Source organism: Pelodiscus sinensis, chromosome 1 (assembly GCF_052426305.1).
Source record: "Pelodiscus sinensis isolate ZL-2025 chromosome 1, ASM5242630v1, whole genome shotgun sequence".
Classification (NCBI taxonomy): domain Eukaryota; kingdom Metazoa; phylum Chordata; order Testudines; family Trionychidae; genus Pelodiscus; species Pelodiscus sinensis.
Window position 1 is genome coordinate 228,257,330 of NC_143052.1, and position 21,386 is coordinate 228,278,715.

Consider the following 21,386-nt stretch of genomic DNA (forward strand, 5'->3'; position numbering starts at 1 on the left):
CAGACACCTACAATTTTGTTTTTCTCTCCCCCACTACAGCTCCTCACACCTATATCTGACACTCACTCCTAGAGCAGTTGGTATTCCCAAAACTACCTGCTCTGACTCCCACTTTCTTTCTTTAATTCGCCTCCTCCCACCCCACGTTTTTTGATTATACACTGTCCCCACATATGTAGGCTAGTGAAGATGAAAAGTCAGCCTCCATTTCATCTACCCCACCTTTCTCTTTATCATTTCTAGCTTCCCTCCAGTGGCTATTCCTCGCACCTGTCTTCCTCAGCCAGCTCTAGGACAACTAGTAGCTCTTTTATCTTCAACAAAGGGGTCTCTTGTGAGACTCCTCTATGTTGTTCATCTTTTACCAGTTTGAGAGGCCTCCACAGAACCCTGAATCTAGTTTCAGTGACCAGGTATACAGTGACCCCAATGGAGAGACCCTCCTCACAGATTCCTCATATATAACTCACAGCCTTGTGTGCTGGTGGCAAAGTCCCTCTCAGTGCACTAGAGGATGGTATTGGCTGATGCCACAATTCTGGAGATCTCCTGGACTGTGATTGGTTGGACCCTGCAATGCTCAGCCAGCTCCTGGGGATGCCCATCTGATGTGTTTCGTATCATGTGTTCCAGGAGGTGAAAGGAACCATGCCTCCTGTTTCACTCACTTTTCTTGAGATTGTCCTGTGGGAGGGTGCCCCCAACTTAGTCCTCACACTCATCCCCATCATTGGGGCCCTATTCGTAAGTCTCCCTGGCCACCCTGACATGCCTCCTGGGCAACTGCATGACACCCAAGCGTGACCAGAGAACAGCTGTATGTGCTCATTCTTCACGCCATTTACTTCCTTGTCCTCATGTCCCACCCCAACGCCAAGCGGCAGGCCCATGTCACCTGCAGAAGTCTATTTCTCATACTGCATCCAATTATGCTTCAGACAGAGTTCATCTGGGCAGTGCCCACTGACAGCCTGGATGTCTTTGAGGAGCAGGATTGCTATCCAGAGTTTTCTGCTCGGTGTCCCCTTCTGGATATCTCATTTTTAACCTTTGACCTAACTCCCATTTATGTTCTCTCCTTCATTGTTTCAATACTCAACTATGGCTTTGTGGTTCTTCCCCTGTAGTTGTTAAGGGGACACATTACTCTGGTGAAGGCCTAGATTCACCTGTCCCAGTCCTACAATAACACACATCTTCCAACTTTAGCACCAAATGAGGAAGGGTGTCTATAGACAACTGTCTCTGTTACTACACAGCCTTGTTTTATGCCCAGAGCAAATTCATTCTATGTCCTGAATGAGATCAAATAGTACCAGATCATGTCATTAAAGACTTATAATAAAAATGTACAAAGAGACCAATTCAGATTTCAGAGACAGGAGGCAGCTCAGTCTGAAAAAAAAAAGTATGTTGTTTTTTCTGGTTGGACAAAAAGCCCTGGCTAATCTATAACCAGTGGGAAACTTAAAAGCCAGCATCCCCTGGCATAAATCTCTGAGGATATGAGGGCAAGGATGCCCGTTGTCCTGTGGGAGTGAATCCCCCTTACAACGCAACAATCCCCAGATCACAGAAGTGAAGTTTGCAATTTCCTGCATCAGTCAGGCTCAGTATGTCTATCAGTTGGGATATGCTGCTAATTCTACAGAGTGAATATTCTCCAGGATGGAGCTGAAATACACCCTGCACAAAAGATGAGAACTGTATATTATTATGAATAAAACTGCTACCCAGTTTGAGATTCATTTTATTGCATTTGTGTCCACAAGACAACTTTCTCACACTTCCAGTCTGCTGTAAGAGGTGTCATATACATGAGAATCAGCCCCATAAGTTGCACATTTCCAAATATGGAAAGAGAACTGCTATTAAACTTGCTACTACAAGTCAGTTATCAAACTGAAATCTACTTAGCACTAGTAACTCAGGCTAGCAATTACTCAGCAAATAGACATCAGCTCTCAAAAGGAATTTCAAAAGCAGTTATGAGAATACTGAGGTTTACACAATGAAAACTCTGATCCGTTAGTGTTGTGCAGCTTATGTGCTAAGTGTTATCACCATTATTCATACATGCTTTTAGCAGGGGGTTGGACTCAATGACCTCGTGGGATTTCTTCCCACCCTATGATTCTATAAACGCATCTTCACCAGGTATTCTAATTCAGAGCCTTTTCAAAGTCTATTCAAGTCACTGCACAGATTTCCGTTCATTTCAGAGGGCTTTGGATCAGGCCTTTTTCTTCAGAAAGGCATTAAGGACAGGAAAACTAATTTAGATGAAGTAAGAATCCTTTTAACCTGTATCACTCAACTAGCCATCCCAGAGGCCTGCTCACAGGTCCCCCACTCCTTTTTTCGCATAGACAATGCCTCCCCTCTCCGCTCCCCCACACCAAAAATCCAGGCTCCTCCACCTATGTTGAATTTTTTTCTGAGATGGGGGAAGTCAAGTGGTCTTTGTCCTTCCCTCTCTTTATCATCTGGAGACCTGTCTACATAAGAACCCTCAGGAAAGTTAACACTGAATCAATTGAAGGTGAATTTAAAGTGAACTGGTTAAAGTGTATGACTCTCCTATGAGGAGAGTCTAAGGCAGAAGTAGAGTCGCCTACATTTCCTTTACTTTAAAATGTGAATGGGATCATCACTCTCATTTTCCATTAACAGCTTAATTTTCCTGTGTGTCCTCTAGTCTCCTCTTGGTCTTGTTCTTTTCCAAACCATCTTTCTTCTGGGGGGAGGGATTTGGATATTGGTTTCCCTGTTGCTGCACATGAACTTCTTGATACAGCCTGAGTCTGAGATGCCCTAATTTAGAGCACAGTACAGTGTGAAAATACCCCCATTCATCTTGCAGATCCAAAGGCTCTGAGTGGTCAGTGTGCAGGTCGGGCCAGAATAAGAACTGCTTCAGATGCAATCGAGGTCAGGCAAGTCTTCATCTTCCAAAGAGCTGCAAAAGGAAAATGGGCCTGGTGGTTACCTCTGAAAAAAAACTTGGTGAGGAGAGGAGTGGGAGGGCTCCTTCTCATCCATCAGACTACATGGACTCAGAGACTTCAAGGCTGGTAGGACCATTGTGATCATCTAGTTCAGTGGTTCACAACCTATTTACCACTGTGAGATGCAATACTACTTCTAAGGTCCTGAGGATGTCACCATGGGATGCAGCTGCATGCTGATTGTCCACTCATGGACCAAAGATTGAGAACCACTGATCTAATCTGACTTCCTGCACAGTGCAGCCCACAGAACCTCACCACCCACTCCTTTAATAGACAGGCCCCTAATCTCTGGCTGAGTCACTGAAGCCCTCAAATCATTGTTTAAAAACTCAATTACAGAGAATTCCCCATTTTCACTAGCTTAAACCTGCAAGTGACCCACGACCAGTGCTGCAAAGAAAGGTGAAAAAGCCCTAAGAGGTGTTTGGGACTATTCAAGGGGCAATGTGTGAAAGAAGAGGTCAATGAATTATACACGGAGGAGGGAATCCCCATCACTGATTTCCATCCTATATTAGTTTTAGTCCTCTTTGATTAAAATATATAACAGATTAATTTACTAAAAATTTGCCCGAAGAACATAATACAACTTTTGAAAGTGGAGTCAGAAGGATGGCTTCTGAAATCCTTCCTCATGCTGAAGAGCACCTTACTTCGGATTAGGAGGCGGACAGCTAGTTCGGAATAGGAAGCCTAATCCGAACCAGCTAGTCTGTGCCGCGTGTAGCCGTGCAGCACGGGGTCCGAACTAGCCGGCATTTAAAAATGGCGCCGGCCGGCATCATGCAAATGAAGCCCGGGAAATTCAAATCCCGGGCTTCATTTGCAACTCTGAATGACTACATTACCCCCCTAGTTCTAACTAGGGGGGTAGTGTAGACATACTCTACCAGACACAAAGGGTGTGTCTAGACTACAGGGTTTTGTCGACAAAACTATACCTGTGTCTACACTGCCACTGAGTTCTGTCGACATAACTTTGACAGAACTCAGGAGTTTTGTCGACAGCTGTAAACCTCATTCTATGAGGAATAATGCCTTTTGTCGACAGAGTCCTGTCGACAAAAGGCGTTATTGCATCTACACAGTCTTTTGCGTCTACATTGTCATGTCAACTAAGCGGCTTGCTTTGTTGACAGAACTGGATGTAGTTTAGACACTCTTTGTTGACAGAAGCCTGTAGTCTAGACATACCCTGAGGGTGGGGGTGTCAGGGTTGAGGCAGAGGGTTGAGGTACAGGAGGGAGTTCAAGGTGTAGGAGGGGGAAAGAATGCTGGCTCTGGGAGGAGACTTGGGGTTGATGTGTGACCTCTTACCAAGTGGCATTTCACATGGTCACTCCAAATCAGCCATGTAGTGAGGTTGAAGCAGACTTCTTGCTTGCTCAAGCCCTACTCTGTTTTTGGAAGGGGTCAATGAACCCATCGGGCCCTGTGGGTGGGGTGCATGGCCCTGCATGGTGCCTCCCTCTGCTGGAACTGCCCTTTCAGCTCCCATTGGCCACACTTCCCCGTTCCTGTACAATGGGAGCTGCAGGGGATGGTGCTTGAAGTCAGCAGCAGCATGCCAAGACTCCAGTCACCCCGTTGCTCCTTGCGCACACACAGGGCCATGAGACTATGCTGGTTGCCTTTGGGTGTCATGGAGCTGAGACAGGCAAGGAACTTACCAATCACAATCGACTGGGAAATTCTTCAGGATTGACTAGTTAATTGTGATCAACCAACTGATGACCCTACTGCACTAGAAGCTCGTGTTCAGTTTATTAGTCATCACAACCACTGAATCTTTTCAGAGTCACTGCTTTCAGGAGAGAGTTCCTCATTCTTTAAGAATGGCCTACATTCTTTGTAGGCGATATTTACATCTGCATTCGGTCTTATTTAAATGCATAAATAAATGCATATTGTCTTCTTTCATCCCACTTATAATGTCATCCAGATCACTCTTTATCTGTCATCTTATTTATTTTCCACTCCTGAAATGTTTGTGTCATCTGTAAATTGCATCAGTGATAATTTTATGTTTTCTTCCAAGTTATTGATAAAAATGTCAAATAGCTCAGCACCAGGAATTGATGCCTGAAGGACCCCACTACAAACACATCTGTTTAATGATGTTTCCTCATTTACATTATGAAAGCTATTAGTTAGCACATATTAAATTGATTAAAATCTGGCTATGTAAATTTTATATCATCCTAGGTTTTTTTTAAATCAAAACTCTCTGTTGTACCAATTCAGGCACCTTACTGTCTAAGGGTATGTCTACACAGCAAAGTTATTTTGAAATAACAGCCATTATTTCAAAATTTTGCTAGCATCTATATATGCCAACCGCTATTTCAAAATAGCGGCGGGCTTATTTCAAAATTTGTAAACTTCATTCTACGAGGAATAGCGCCTGTTTCAAAAGATATTTTGAAATAGGTGCTGTGTAGACAGGAAATAGGTGCTATTTCAAATGAGAGGGCCTCCAGCCCATCCCAGGGTGCCCTGCTGGCCACTCTGGCCACAAAAATAAAAACTCCTCTCCTCCCTCCCTCCTCCCTGGAGCCCTTACAGTGGGTAGAGTCTGGCCACAGTCTTTGGGTACAGCTAGACTACAGGCTTTTGTCGACAGAAGTTTGTTGACAGATACTGTCGACAAAGCTTCTGTCAACAAAGAGGGCCTAGACTACATCCAGTTCTGCCGACAAAGCAAGCCGCTTTGTCGACATGACAGTGTAGATGCAAAGGATAGTGTAGATGCAATGACGCCTTCTGTTGACAGAACTCTGTCGACAAAAGGCGTTATTCCTCGTAGAATGAGGTTTACAGCCATCGACAAAACTGCCGAGTTCTGTTGACATTATGTCGACAGAACTCAGTGGTAGTGTGGACGCAGGTATAGTTTTGTCGACAAAAGTCCATTTTTGTCAACAAAACCCTGTAGTCTAGACACCCTTTCAGAGCCAGCACACCACACCTCCTCCAGTACCATGATATGGATAGGGATGTGGATACAAATTTTGTACCCATGCAGGGCTCTAACTATCCAGAGAAATCTGTGCACAAGGGATAGAATTGGGGAGGGAGAGGTTCTTTACTGTTCATTTAAGATCATTTCCATTGCTCCAGAAGAGTAAAAGGACATTCGTATGATACACTATCTGGCCCAAGTTTCCTAAGAAGGTGTCACATTTCTAAATGCAAATTAATTTTTAAAAAGTACAAACTGGCTGCTTGTTTCAATCTGACTCCACACCAAGATTCATAAAGTCAGTGGGAGTTTAGCTACTGACTACAATGGAGTCAGGATTTCTCCCATGCTGATGGGATTTAGATAAAATCAAAGCATTAGCATGAAAATCAATAGGTCTCCTAAATAATCCTTCTAACCAAGAGCAGCACTGATGTAGTCACCCAAAGGTTTGTATTCTGTAGAATGAATGCCACCCTAGATTGTTGTGAACTCTTGCAATTTTACATGAATCTCGCAATATTTGGCGTAGTCTTAAAACTCCAGCTTCAGATAGATACATGACTATATAGCCCTCAAGGCTGCAGAGAAACATTTGAAAACATGCAATGAGTTCACCCAAAGACCTCAGAAACCAGACGGCAAAGAAAAAGACCCCAAAGGTACTGGGGTTTTTTTTAATCATGATATTAAGGCAATCTTGTGATTTTTGAATGCTTGGAGTTGGCAATATTGACAGTCCCATCTCTTCCCAGCCACTCCCCGACTTACGAACACACCAACTTACAACCATCCATACTTACGACCAACCTCCCATTAACCCCATTATAATAATTTTGAGTTGAGAACCATGTATGTCAATTTTTTTGAACAGCACAGGGAACGCGTTTAAGGGTATTTCCAACTTATGACCAAATCGAGTTACAACCAGCTGTTCAGAACATAACCCGTTCGTAAATCGAGGACTGCCTGTAGTTTTAGGCTCAGGATGAAAAGCCAATGTGACAACTGACAGTTGATTCTGTTTTTGAAAACAAAAGTGAGAGCAGCCACAGAGAGAGAAACACTTGAGGCCATCCTATTTTATACAACCTTCCCTTGAGATTTCTGTATGTGAAACAATGTAGCATGTGGACTTTCAAAAACAAAGGTCGAAAGAAAAACCTGACTTCAGATTGGATTTTGCATGGTGCTGAGCACTCTGACCTCCATCTAGCTAAGCATATGCTCAACTGTAAGTATACAGGTAGTCCTAGAGATTTCTCTAAAGGCACTAGGGTTAGGAATGAGTTGAAGTTAAGCACACGCCTAAGTAGTTTTTTGGATCAAGACCAGATTGCTCCGTGCTTTGCTGGATTTCACTCTTGGTGCTTTATTTTATGTTTAATTTTATTTTTAATTCTTGAAAATGTATCCCTGAGGTGAAACCTTGGCCTCAATGAAGTCAATGGCAAAGGACCTATTTACTTCGGTAGGATCTTAATTCTACTTATGGCCTTTAATTATGGTTTTATACATATATATCTAACCAAACACATAGCAAAGGGACCTTGCTCACTAAGGCTATGTCTACACTGCAGGTTTCTTGTGCAAGAACTTTTTGTGCAAGAGCATCCATGGCAGTGTGGACACTCTTTTATGCAAGAAAGCTCTGATGGCCATTTTAGCCATACACATGTTGCCATACACATTTTAGCCATACACATGCCTTTTTGCGAAAGAGATCTTGTGCAAAAATGCTTAGTCCTCGTAGAAAGAGGAAAAACTGTTGTGCAAAAAGCCCTGTGTTCTTATGATTAACTGTACTTTTTCTTGTGTAAGAACACGCTTGTAGTATGGACGCTCCATAAGTTTTTGCACAACAGTTTTTGTAGCCCAAATCACAAGTGTAAGTTTTATATCTTCTTATAGAAACTGAATATTCTCTGCCCAGTTGTTATCTTGTTTATATCTACACTCAAGGTCTGATACTGAGAGATGCCTGTGAGCACAATGGGCACTAAGGGCACTTACCACCACGCTGGAAATAGGCATCTCCCAGGACCAGGTTTAAAGCTTGCAACTAGCAGGGCTTGCTCTAAAGCACCATAAAATCAGGGGAATCATTCTCTTGATTTTATTATGCTTTGGGTAAAACCCTAAATGAAGGAGTTGAGTCTAGAGCTGTCTGAAACTTTTTATCCAAACCTTTTTTTTCACTAAAAATGCGCATTTGGATAGACCAAAACATTTCACAGATCTGTGTCAATTTTTGTGAAGTGTGTGTGTAATTTGGAAATGCCAGGTTAGATTCACAAAATGGATATGAAGGTCCCAGATTTGAACTCCAACCCTCCACTCCACTCCTGGAGTGGAAATTTACACACAGAGAAGCCAGGTAAGTGCTCTAATCAGGAGGCTATTGCATAGGAAAAGTTCTTGTCCTCTGCTGTTGGAGCTGTTCTACTTGGTATTAATAAATATTCATTGGCACAGGGACCGGAATCTCCCAAAATCTGCTCTAACCCCCCATGGCCTACGGAGTCACTTTCTCTGGCCCAATGAACATTGAAGGGTTTCAGACTAAGTGGAGCAGCTTCAGTAGGCGAGATTAAGCAGACCGACCAGCACAGCATAGCCAATAGCTTATAGAGGAGAAGGGTTAGGACTTTCACCTGGGCTAAAGGACATCTGGCTTCAACTTGTTGCTCTACATTAAGGATTTGAACCCGGGACTCTGAGGTTATGTCTATATTGTGGGCTAACGTTGAATTAAGATATGCAACTTCAGCTACATTAATTGTGTAGATGAAGTAGAAGTAACTTAACTCAGCATTTGGCGCTGTCTACATAACAGAAAGTCAAATGAAGAAAACTCTTCCTTCAACTTCCCTTACTCTTCACAAAATGGGGATTACAGGAGTCAGAGTAAGAAGCCCATTATTTCAAAATTATTCAGAAAAACAGGCTTCCTATGTAAATGCGCACTCTGTTATTTCAAAATAAGCATGCCATGTAGAAATAGCCTAACAACATAGGTGAGAGCACAAACCATTGAGATATTGGGCCTAAGTGGAAAAGTACCTTTCCCTCAAAGTTATAAATTTAGGTTTAGTTTCCAAAAAACAGTGTGAAATGCTCAATATAAAAGCCAAACATTTTATTCGACCCAAAATTATACTTTTTCTGATTTTTTGATCCACTGTTTTTTTAAAAAAAATTGGTTCAGGGTTGATCTGAAACTAATGTTATTTTTGTTTTTTTCAGAACAACCTATGAATTGAAAATCAGTTATTCATTCATTGCCTAAGTCCCCAACTACTGGCATTAGCCAACTTCTAAGGTTATTAAAATAGTCATCTGAAGCTTTGAGAAAATAGCAATTTACTATAAAAAAACAGCTAGGAATGTAAAGGATTCTAAACATTCCCTTGCTGCAATAAGACTTAAATATGCAATTAATGGAATTTCACACAATTATTATAATGAAATCTGTCTACAATAAGCACCAAATGACTAAGCAGATATTGATTCTATAGAGGAGGTGAACTAACCAGAAATTAAACAAAACAGCACTGGAAATGTATAGTGACCACTTGAAAATATCTCTGAGGTAGAAGTTTGCTTCTAGACCAAGACCCAGATTTTTAAAGGTATTTGGCCATTCCTGCGTCAGAACTGCAACATAACTGCTATAGCCACCTCAACCTCATTTTCAAAAGGAATTTAGGCACTTAGGATGGGATTTTGGCTGCTAAGTTCTCTATCTCTTTTGAAATTGAGAATTAGAAACCTAAGTCATTTAGGCACCTCTGCAAATCTTACTGTTTTCAATCTACAGTCTGTGCACTTGTTGAAACATAAGCTCTGTTTCCTTTTGGTTGGAAATATTGTCAGTCAGGCTGCTCTTTCTTTTGCACGCTTCGCATTCTCATTATAAAATATGTCAGATGCAGAGCACAGCAATCAGGCATCATACAGATTTACTGGGAGACAAAAAAAAAAGATTTTCTGAACTTACTACAAATCTGAGGATTGTACCATAACTGTGAACTTGCAGAGTGAGGAAACAGCTAACGGTTACATGGTCATTTCCTGAGCTCTATGCACCGAGGAGTAACAAACACAAGACGTTTTCTAACAGCCAGTCTGTTACTTATGGGCTTTTCACGCTACACCAAAAACACTGGAGCAGGTAAGGACATTTTTTCACTTCTTTTTTCATGCTCTTTTATTGGAGTAGTTTTTCAGGAGATGAAATAAAAACTGGCTCATTTCTCCCCCTCCGCTGCCCTCCATTAATTACTCATGGAAAGAGCATGAAATAATCACTTCAAAGCAATGAGCCATAAATATATGTGCGTATGCATGTGTGCCGCTGATGACTGGGCAATTTATAGGTTAAAGTGACACCATATAATAAAAAGGTAACTTTGCAATCAGTCAGAATTATTACACCAAGTACCATAAGAAGACACGGTTTACCTTAGTTTAAGATGTTTAAATAATCTATTAGAAGAAAGGAATATCAGGTATAATTATTTCTAGTAAGAATAGTAAATGGTGTAATGAATTTCAAGTGATGTTGTAAAAAGCAGAGCATCAGTTTCTAGTCTTTGGTAGAAACACAAATGAATAAACTTTGTACCCAATTTCTTTGAAAATCTCGACTGGATATATATCTGTAACCTTTGTAGAGTTACGATTTATAGTCATTCTGAGACTGCACTAGCAAAACATGTGAAGGGAAGTTTACAGCATGCGCGTATACAGGAGTTCCCCATGGCTCCCAGCTTCTGGTCTATGCTGCTGCCAGGAACTGTGGTGAGTTCAGGAGCCACCTGGAGCTCACTGCGAGAGCCGGGAGCTGCAGCTTCCAGTATTCACAAATTTTGCCATTCACGGTGGTGCCAGGAACGCATCCAGCACAAATGGCAAGAGTTTCCTGTTATTCTTCACAGAGTTTTGATGATTGCCTCATAGCATAAAAGCAGAACTCTGACAGACCGGCACTAGAAAGAAATCTTGTAGCACAGTGAACTTGCTGTTGTATCTGTTGTCTTTCACAATATACTATTTCTATGTAATAGATTTGCCACATTTCAAAAATAGTCAGATTTAGGGCACTTGTTATAATAATGTGCTGTCACCAGCCCATCACTATTCAATGATCGCTGGAAATGTTCAGATATTGTAGGGCAGTTGTAACATGAGACATTGGTTACCTGACTGTGCCTGCCTTTTCGAATGAGCACCTTCAGGAGTTTATAAATGGAAAAAATACTGACATAGATTCTAGAAAGGATTTTCAAAAGCCCTCCATGTGAATAAGGTGCATACATCTCATCAGCTTCCAATGGGGTTCTGAAGACACTTCTGTACTTATACATAGACCATTACAGCAGAATCTGAGCACCTCACAGTCTTTAATATATTAACCTCACAAATCCCAGTGAGACAAGATAGTGCTATTATCCTCATCATACAGCCAGGAAATAGAAGCTCAGAGGGTTTGTCTACACGAGTGGTCTCTAAACTTTTTACCTCATGCCACCCTCATCCCTGTCCATGCCCTCTCCTCCCTACACCCAGCCAGTGCCAGAAGCAGAGGTTGGAACCAAAGATGGGGGCAGGAGCGACACATTGATGGGGACCAAGGGCACTAAGGTGGTTGCTGGGGTTGTGAGTGGGCCACAGGGCCAAAGCTAGGAGCGGAGACTGCTAGCACTCTCTCCCTGCCCCTGGTGGTGGCTTCACTCTCCCCCTGCCCATGGTGGTGGCTTCACTGAGCCTCCCTGCCTACCTTGAATGCTCCTCCATCTCTCTCTAGAAGACTGTGCCCCACATTTTGCCGACCTCTGGTCTATGCTGCACTAGAAACCAGCCTTATAGCCTGCCTATACAGACCTGTGCTTTCTGAGCTCATGCTAGTGCTCTAAAAATAGGGGTACAGGCATTGCAGCACCACTGGAGGCTCCTGTTATCCTGTCCCTTTCCTCCACATGCAGGTGGTTAGCCTACGCCTCCATCATTGCTACAGTATCCACCCTGCTATTTTTGCCATGAGAGCACAAGTCCTCCCCCGTCACAAATTGGTTTGCTTGGTCTAGGGAGGCTCACTCTCTACTAGATTGTCAACACACCAAGAAAGGCTAAGGGGTTTGCTCAAGGTCACACAGAAAGTTGTTGGGCAGCCTGGAATGGAATGGCTAGCAGCCTGAATGTTTCTGCGGCCTTTTCCACGATACTGCAGGTATTTCTGAAAATTTTACCCAGTATCATCTACCTCTACGATTAACAGTGTAGGCAATTTTGCTCTCACCCGATTGTAAATACAAACATGAGAGGCCAAGCTGAGGATCTTTAATCATTTTGTCCTGTATCTTCCTGGTCAGAATGAGCATTCTTGTTTAGTGCAGGAAGATGGCCTGGAAGCAGGGGCATGTACAAGAATTTAAACTCTGCTCTTTTGGGGAGGACACATTCTGTACCTCCAGTGCAGCCCTGGGCCGGAGGTGTTCATCCTCTCCACCGTGGCCTCATAGCTAGAGTAGCTCTTTTTCAACACTGGGGAACTGGCTTTTCCTGACAGGAACCCAGGACTGCTCCTGATTATTGTGGGGGTTCAAGCCTCTGCTTGCCCCTCCCCTTGTGCACACCCCTATTTGGAACGAGTACCACAAAGGAGAAAGGGCTTGGTTACTTTTAGTAATAAAACTAGAAAGATTTACAACAGAAATTGCCAGTGTGGTAAATGTGGTAATCCCTCCCCCACACCTCCTACACCCAGCTATAAACTATCTATAGGCAGGAGGGTGGGGAATCACAAAGCCATAGGGTTAGAGAGGACCACAAGGGTATTCTAGTCTAACCCCTTGTCAAGGTGAAGGTTTTGTTGTGTCTGGGCCATCCAAGACAGATGGCTATCCACCCTCATTTCAGAAACCTCCAGAGAAGGAGCTTCCATGACTTCCCTCAGCAGTCTGTTCCACTGTCCTACTGTTCTCACAGTTAGGATATTTTTCCTGAGATTTAATCTAAATCTGTAGTTTGATCCCATTAGCTCTCGTCCTGCCTTCTGTGGCCAGAGAGAACAACTTTTAACTATGGTTTTCTGGCAACCTTTCAAATATTTGAAGACCATTATCATGTCCCCCCTTAATTTCCTTTTTTCCAAAGTACACAAACCCAACCCCCAGGCCTCCAGCAACCTGTCTTTAAGAAGCTCTGTTAGGATCATGAAGCTGGCCTGCCATGGTCTTTTTTCTGGAGAACTTCCAGTGGAACATGGTGAGCAGGGCTCCTATGGCCTCTATGTCAGGATTTGAATCCTTATGGTAGGTGAGAAGTTCTGTTAAAATAGCATAGTGGAGTTCTGTGGCTATTATCTCTCAATCATTCCATATTGTTTGATTGGCTTACAAATAAAAGGATGGGTTTTATCTGAAGTTGCAGAGATCATTGCTGGCAACTCACATCAGCAAAGATTCAGTTTCCTAGTATTACAGTATTGATTCAATGTTCCAACCTTCCAAAATGTTGCCATAATTTTTGTCTCCTGTTCTTTTGCCTTTGCCCAAATGTTTCATTCTATTTAAGTATAATTTTAAAATGCAGTTCCATTCTGAGAAATGATGCTGTAAATATGGCATGGTGGGATTCCAGGTTTATTGTGTCTCAACGAGCTCCAGATTAAATGTTCTTGACTTACATGTAAAAAGAAGTTTGTTTGTTTGTTCTACCTGCCTGCCCTGAAAACTGTCTAGGATCTGAAAGTCAAGCTTGTTTTCTTTTGGAGCCATATATTACCTGAAGGAAGCCAGGTAGTAGCTTCATAGTTAAGACTTTGTTCTAAAAATGGGTGTAAAATTAGCAATACAACTTCCTTTCCCCATCCTGTTTTGTTTGTTTGTTTTGCTCAACAACTTTTCCGTTTTTGGGGGGGGGGGTCAACAACTTTTCCCTCGGGAATAGTTGCTCTTAAAGGGGCAAGCCTCCTCTTTTTTGTTGGTGTTGTTGCTTACAAAAATTCCTCGGTGTTCCTTATTTAAAAAAAATTATTGTTTGGTGTTCCTCAGTCTTGAAAAATTTAAGAAGCCCTGGTCTATACTACAGGGGTTTTGCGCAAAAAGCTTTTTGCGGAAGAGATCTTCCACAAAAACTTCTTGTGCAAAAGCGCATCTACACCTCAAAAGCGCATTGCAAAAGTGATGTGCTTTTGCGTAAGAGAGTGTCCACACTCCATGGATTGCCATCGGAGCACTTGTGCTTTTTCTGACAGGCTCTTTTTGCGCAAGAAACCCCTGTAGAGCATCCACACACACCTTTTTGCATAAGAGCTGTAACGCAAAAAGGAGTTATTCCTCATGGGGAGAGGAATAATTCTACTAATAATAATTCCTGTCGATTTACTGTTTTGGTTTGGTTTGGGGTTTTTTGTGCAAAAACTCACTTGAAGTGTGGAAGTTCTGCCAGTTTGGGGGCAAAAATCTCGTAGTGTAGACATAGTCTAACAATAAATGCCACTTGGCAAGAAATTTTTCAAAAGGTTAGATGTGATTCCCTTTGAATTTTCTGTATAGTTTTTTCTTGTTTTCTTATGCATTTTTAATAGGAAAATTTTGAAGGCTCTGGCTGAAAAACCTACTTTTCATTTCTTATGAATATTTCTTTTTTAAAAAATCATTTACCTCCACAAAGCTTAGTAATGAGGGGGATCCTGAGTAAAATGGCTCATTTAAAAAAATGCCAGGTTAGCCATCATTTATGTTATAACTGAATGTTTATTCCCTATGCACATTGCTGATGTATGGAAGAAGAGTGACTGGAGGCTTAATGAATGGAAAATAAACATACAAAATAGACACACAAACTTTTTGCATTAAAGCCTACATTTTTCTATCCTATTTTATCTTACAACTGCTAGATACTTGTTCAGCTGCTGATGGACTCTTGATGTTTCTACCAGCATCAGTTCTTTTGCAAAGCCCCCAATTAAGTACTGAAATCATTCAAAAAATAATGCTCAAAATCATTCAAAAAATCATTCAAAAAATAATACTCAAAAAACCTTCACTGTGAAACATTTAGAATTGCTACACGGATAAGGTGACCATATTTCTCTATGCTGAATATGGGACACCTGGTAAAATGACTCATACTCAAGTGAGTTCAATGGCAGTGAATCAGAACTATGCAGTACAAACATTCAAATGAGCATCAAGTTGACTGAGCCCCTGTTAAAAAGAAATGATGTGTAATTGGAATATTTCTATTTACCTTCTTTAAGGTTTGCCTGGGGAGAGGTCACATGCACATACATACACACACACTCCTGTACACCTCTCTCACACAAGAATGCAGGTGGCCGACTGACCTGACCAAACCTTCCCTGACCCGTGCTCTCCAACCTCCATGCCTGGCTAGGCCCCCAGAAGAGACCCACCTCTCCTGGTGCCCTAGCACTGTGTCTTCTCCAGGCATGCAGGGTCACAGGAGGCCCCTCCCCAGATTTCTGTGAGGCTTTGTCTACATTGTAGTGTTTTTGTGCAAGAAGCTTTTTGCGGAAGAGATCTTCTGCAGAAACTTCTTGTGAAAAAGCACGTCCACCAGGAGTGCACTGGCAATCAAAATAGGCCTGGGAAATGGGTTGAGAATGGCCCTCCCCATGACGTCACCCCTGCGTGCCCCTCAAGCTCCTCCCCCTGTGTCATGTCCGGCACACAGCGCAGGAGATGGGTCAGGCTCTGCGTGCCACATACAGCGTGGACGCGGAGTCACTCGGGGTGAGGGACAACAGTGTGCGGACACGGCAGCCCACCGGGAAATTCCCAGTATCCTGCCGAGCCAGTCCACCCACCTCAAAAGCTCTTGTGCAAGGAAGCTCTGCTTCACAAAATGGCTTTTTCTGATAGGCTCTTTTTGCACAAGAAACCCCTGAGGATCATCCACATTTGCCTTTTTGCGCAAGAGCTGTAGCACAAAAAGGAGTTATTCCTCGTGGGGAGAGGAATAACTCTACTGGCAAAAGCCCTCTGTCCTGTTGATTTACTGTTATCTTTTCTGCACAAAAACATGCTTGAAGTGTGGATGCTCTGACAGTTTATGCGCAAAAACCCTGTAGTGTAGACATAGCCTGAGGGTTTACACCAGAACATGGCCAGCAGCAGCCTTTCAGTTTGGTGCATGAGGGAAGGGACAGGAGCTGCTTCCAGTCACGGGGTGGGAATGGAGGGTTGGGATAACTTGGCCTGTGTCTTTGCAGAGATCATCTCTTTCCTCCTACCCTTCAACTCCCCTGTGGCTAGAAGCAGCTTATCCCTTCCTGCCCATAGAAAGGCAGCTAACACCTCCAAGCTGCTGACAGCCACTGACATGACCACCTCCTGTCTCCTGGCTACAGAGTGTGCAAGAAGGCATTAATCCCTCGGGTTGTATTATGCCCTAAAGGCCTAGGGAACCTGACAGCAGAGGCTTCAGTGAACCAGACCAGAGAGGTGGATCAGTAAGGGAGAGTGCCTAGGGGACAGAGCAGCCCCACGCTGCTTGGGGGGCAGGACCCAGGCTGGGGGCTGGAAGGGTGAAGAGGGTGCTAAGGCCCTGCATGGAGGGCTGCTGCGGAGCCTGCTGGATCAGGGCACAAATCAACTGGAAATAATTTCCTGCCCGCCACTGCTAAGCTTACCTGAGGGGCAGAGAAGCTTCTGCCTGGCAGCACTGTGCAGGGCTTTGGCACATGCAGGACTTGGCTCCTCCTGGCCTGTGCCCTGGGCTAGAGGGCCTTGAGCTCTCCATGGTTGCCAGCCCAGCCAGAGGCAGTGAGGGGAAGAAGGAGCCTGTCAGCCCGGCTGTTGGTGACCTGAATGATCAGACCAGAGGCTGTCAGGGGGAATACGTAGGAGCAGCAGGGCTGTGGAGGTGAAGGGGCACAGCAAGGAGAGGACAGTGAGAGCACGTAAAGAGCTGATGGGTGTGCAGCAGAGGCCACACATAACCAGCGACCACCAGCCTGTTCTGCAAGGGGACCAGTTCTGGCTAGAAACAGGACAGGTGGTGGGGGGAACATGCTGGCCAAGAGCAGGCACGCAGCAGGGGCTGCACTGATGGACCAGCAGGGAGAGTAGTTGGCCTCTCGCACTGCAGCTTTCCCTGACCACCAACCTTGCACACCCACCTCTCTTGTCAACCACAGAACGTCCTCCCCCACTCTCCGCTGGTGGATGGGACAGCTAGCAAACAAGGATCCAGTCACCAGTAGGACCCACCAGTATAAGAAGAGACACAAAAATTACAGGAGAGAGAGAAAAAATACGGGACAATTTGCTCATTTTTAGGAAAAAGGAGGGACACCTGCAGGAGGGCTTAACTACAGGACTGTCCTTTTAAAAAACAGGACATCTGGTCACCATATATATATGCACAAACCCTCAAAAATCAGGCAAGTGAAACCTCAAGCCACCTAACAGTACACACCCTGCAGGCCTATCACAGATCTGATAAGAAATCCCCTCCTTGCTACCTAGTAGACAGCTGTGACTCAGTCTGTAGGTCTGCAGGGTGTATTAAGCATCTGGAGCCTGAATGAAGCCCAGCCAGTATCCCAATCTTGCGGTCCCTAGGCACATCCTCAGAGTGCAGGCGCAGTGTCTAACACTTCTTTCTAAGAGCTGGAACCCGCTGTCCAGCTGCCTAGCCCCTGTGCTCATTACTGTCCATTCAGACTCCTCCCACTTAAAAATATCTGGTCCCACAACACCACTCCATGATGTGAGTCTGTTTCCTCTCTCTGGCAACACGACATTTAGGAGGAATATAACACAGACATTTGCCCAGCATTTAACACATTATTGCTTTATTTACTTAACAAATAAAGCACAAGGAAGAACCGATCATTTTGCAATGCCCCTTATTAATTTACCTTCCTGAGGAGTCTTTGGGACACCATCTCGGCTCAGGAAAGACAGGCAAGCAGCATTTTCCCTGATTTATATGGCTATTTCAGCACCAGTCAGTTTGAGCTGCTGAAAGTAGCCGACAATCTCACATACATTCACTGACCTCATCCCAGATAAACCAGTTCTCCTGGGAAGACACTATCCTATTGTCTAGTTATGACATTTCAGAGAGAAGTACATTAAGCCGATTAACCTCTGCTGTTATTCTTTTGCCACTAGCCTTTGTAATTTCTGTAAAATATAAAGGCAAAAAGACAACAGAGAAGGCAAAAGGCTGCACTGCAGTCCAATGAGCTAGCTAGCTGCTTTGCATATATAACTTTTTTATGAGTCTGATTATTTGTTACATTATAGGTTTGTTATTTGGTATTATAATAGGTTTATCAATTTACATTAGCATATTTCAACTGTAATGCAAGGAACACACAACTTCTTGTATGCTAAGGCAAGTTACCATAAATATTATCAAAACCTTTAACCTAGATAGGAAGTGATGAGCTAAAACACAGTATATGAATGTGTGACTTTTCACATATAGAAGTGGACAAGTTAAAGTGAGTGAGTAGGAAAGGCCACCCAAGTTTGTGGCCTTTTTCAGACTTAACAGTCACACCACAAACTTGGAAGTAACCAAGTAACTGCTTAGCACAGAAACAATAGAGATGAGGAAGAACCATCATCGCTAATACTTGTGAATATGTCATAATATGCACGAGCATGCTAGCCCATAGAGTAAGTGTACCCTAAGTTAAGTTTGGACCAGGAAGGAGGGTACTTAGGATCAGGCCTATTAATAGATAAAGCCTGAGCTCTGGTGGAATGGGCCTGGATCAGTACCAGCAACTGGATCGCTACCAACCCGTAGCAACTGTGGATGCAGGAAGTGATCCACTTCAAGAGTCTCTGGGAGGAGATCAAGGAACCCTCTTACCTCACTCCACGTAGGCCACAAAGAGATGTGTGGACTTGCGGAAGGGCCTTGTCCTTTCTAGGAAGAAGGCCAGTGCTCTACAAACATCTAATGCATGGAGGCACCTCTCCTCATTGATCGCATGAGGTTTGAGATAAAAGATTGGCAAAAAGATGTCCTGGTGCAGATGGAAGGCAGACTACCTTAGGAAGGAAGACTGGATGAGGCCACCTTATCCTTGAAGAATTGTTTATACAGATGTTCCAATATCAGTGCTCGAAGCTCCAACACCCTTCTAGCTGATGTGATTGCAATCAGGAAGGCCACATTGAAAGAAAGCAGCAACACAAGACACATGGCCAAGGGGTCAAATGGCAATCCCATGAGCTGTGCCAAAACTAAGTTTAAATTCTACTGCAGGAGAAGATCTCAAGTCTGGGGGTAGAGCTGCTCCATACCCTTCAGGAACCAGGATGTGACATCATGAAAGAAGACAGAGTGTCCTTGGAGGGGCAGATGAAATGTGGAAATGGCCACAAGGTGGACTCTCATGGTGACCAGAGCAAGCCGTGCTGCTTCAGGTGGTACAAGTAGTCCAGATTTCCTGAAGGGAGGCCTTGGACAGAACAACTTGTTGCTGCTGCATCCACACCAAGAATCGAGTCCACTTGGTGACATAAGTAGATCGCGTTGAGGGTTTTCGACTCTCAAGGAGAACCCTTTGAACTTCATCTGAACACTCCTGCTCCTGAGGGTTCAACCACGGATGAACCATGCCATCAGATGTAGTGAGCTGAGGTTCAGGTGCAGTAGATGTCCGTAGTCCTGGGACAACAAGTCTCTTCCTAGGGGCAGCTGCTTGGGCACACAGGATATCAGGTTCATGAGTGCCCCAAACTAGTGCTGGTGAGGCCGGACCAGCACAATGAGAATCACCAATGCCTTGACCTTCTGCAAGACTTTGTCAATGAGAGGAAATGGAGGGAAGGTGTAGAGAAGACTTTCCGAACCCTGGAACAGGAATGCATTCGGAAGGGAGCCCTGCTTCAGACTGAACTGGGAGCAAAATCTGCTGCACTTTGCATTCTTTTTCATTGTGAGGAACCCCAATCATGGAAGAATGAGGCAGTCACCTTGGGGTGAAGAGTCCACTGTGGTGAAAGAACTCTCTACTGAGATGATCTGTAATCATGTTCTGCACCCCTGGGAGGTGAAGTGCCTCTAGCATGATGCTGTGAAGGACACAGAACTGCCAGAGCCTCATAGCTTCTGTTCATAGCTCTAGGGAATGGGTTCCCCCTTGTCTGTTTATGGAGTACTTGATGGTGGTGGCATCAATGAGAACATGCACCACTCTACCCATGAGGTGAGGGAGAAACACCCTAAATACATTTCTGATGACCTTAAGCTCTTTTGTATTTATGTGGAGTGATCTTTGCTGTACAGACCACACCCCTTGAGTACGAAGGGTCCCCATGTGGGCCACCTAACCACAATTTGAAGTGTTGGCTACTAGCTCCCCCAAGTGCAGTTGAGGATGGTATGGGAAGCCTGACATGCTCTGTCTTTATCCACCATTCTAGGGCCCTTAGCACAACGGGTGGGACCATCATCACCCTTTCTAGGGTGTGATTGGCTGGCGTGTACACTGACACAGTTTGAAGGGGCCTCGTTCTGAGCCTGGCCAGGGGCATGACATACATTCAAGCGGCCACGTGCTCCAGGATCTGCAGACACACCTTTGCAATGGTCATGGGAGTGCCACACGAGGGTCAGCAGGGCCTTGAACCTCTCTTGAGGGAGCAACTCTCTGGCTGTGGTAAAGTCCAGGACTGCCCCAATGAACTCTAGCCTTTGTGTTGGCACGAAGAGAGACTTTTTCTTGTTTATCAATAGACCAAGCCAGTGGCATGTGTCCAGGAGAAGACTTATGTTGCGTTGGACCTTGAGCCTCGAGGGGCCTTTGACAAGCCAATTGTCTAGGTAAGTATACTTACCTGTAGGACTACTACTTGTAGTCCTTGACGCCTCAGGTATTTAAACTAATGATAGAACTATTTACAAAATAATAGGGAATGCTAGCTACCTCTAAGCACCATCACTGAAGGTAAGAAGTAACTGAAGAGGAAGGGACCAGGGAGTGTCCTATATAGAGTGGCATACATGCACTGCTCCAGAGGATGCTGAAGACCCCAACCCCTATGGGTACTGCTTGGAGAAAAAATTCCGGCACCAAAGCATGTGGCAGACACAGACACCTATGTTGAATGGACATGAGCAAGGCCTCAAAGAGGAACCCGTATTATCTAAACAACATTATGAATTTCCCATCAAATCAGGCAACAGTACCTTTAAAATGTAGTTTGAAGTTTGGTAACGATACAAAGAGTTAATAATCTCTCACCGAATTAATATAGTCACAAAATGTCACATTCTTGACTGAGAAACACATGTTTTACCCTTTCCACAACTACTGTGCACCACAGACCACATACCACAACCATACTGCTGCCCTCCTTGGGATGCCAGCCTTCCATCACTCTCTTCAACTCCTCTCCTGCACACATACA

At 44.0% G+C, this 21,386-nt stretch overlaps 1 protein-coding gene across 2 annotated transcripts in view; it reads left to right on the plus strand.

Annotated features, from left to right (window-relative positions):
• The first annotated feature begins 9,735 nt into the window (after window positions 1–9,735).
• The window catches only part of LOC102456588 (P2Y receptor family member 8), a 52,153-nt gene continuing 40,502 nt past the window's right edge, over window positions 9,736–21,386 (plus strand). The window contains exons 1-2 of one of the 2 annotated variants that reach the window (XM_014579900.4): window positions 9,736–10,147; window positions 20,713–20,799. The gene's annotated coding sequence lies outside the window, so the exon portion shown is untranslated. The remainder of the gene's footprint in view (window positions 10,148–20,712; window positions 20,800–21,386) is intronic. The other variant, XM_006135850.5, reaches the window with a different exon arrangement.